This window comes from Octopus bimaculoides, chromosome 14 (genome assembly GCF_001194135.2).
Source record: "Octopus bimaculoides isolate UCB-OBI-ISO-001 chromosome 14, ASM119413v2, whole genome shotgun sequence".
Lineage (NCBI taxonomy): Eukaryota > Metazoa > Mollusca > Cephalopoda > Octopoda > Octopodidae > Octopus > Octopus bimaculoides.
Window position 1 is genome coordinate 46,094,534 of NC_068994.1, and position 719 is coordinate 46,095,252.

At 37.6% G+C, this 719-nt stretch overlaps 1 protein-coding gene across 1 annotated transcript in view; it reads right to left on the reverse strand.

Moving 5' to 3' along the window:
* Positions 1 to 719, reverse strand: part of LOC106870532 (BTB/POZ domain-containing protein 16) — a 243,135-nt gene that overhangs the window by 138,987 nt on the left and 103,429 nt on the right. The window lies entirely within an intron of this gene.

Consider the following 719-nt stretch of genomic DNA (forward strand, 5'->3'; position numbering starts at 1 on the left):
TATATATATATATATATGATTATATGTGGATATGTAGATATAGACAGACACATACATGTATATACAAACATCTATGTACATGCATATATATATATACATGTATAAGCAAACGTATATATATATACATTCACACACAGATAACCTAGTTCTTGTACAGTATCATGGCGTGCGTTTCCCTTCCTCCCTTATCACAGTACACCTATGTCACGTACATCTGTGCGCCTGTGTGTATATGTGTGTGCGTGTGTGTGTGCGTTTGTGTGTGTATGTATGCATGTATGTATATATGTATGTCTGTGTAAGTGTATACGTGAATGCATATAATCAAATATGCGCGTTTGTGTGTGATCTTACGTATACGCGTCACTATTTCTATGTAATACTCTCTCTATCTCTCTCTATCTCTATCTCTATCAATCTCTTTCTCTTTCTCTTTCTCTCCTTCTCTCGCTCATTCACAGCGCTTCATGGTCAACTTCCACTTGATCTCTCTTTCTCTCTATCTCTCTATTTCTCTCTCTCTCTGTCTCTCTCTCTCTCTCTCTCTCTCTCTCTCTCTCTCTCTCTTTCTCCTCTCTACCGACATTTAAACCCATATAACATTCCCATTTAATTGGTTCGGCAATCAATTAGCTAATGAAATAATTGCTTGTATTCGGTCCTGGTGTCCTGGATATATATTTCTTTTTACCTCCAGAAGGACGAGTTAGTGGTGGTGG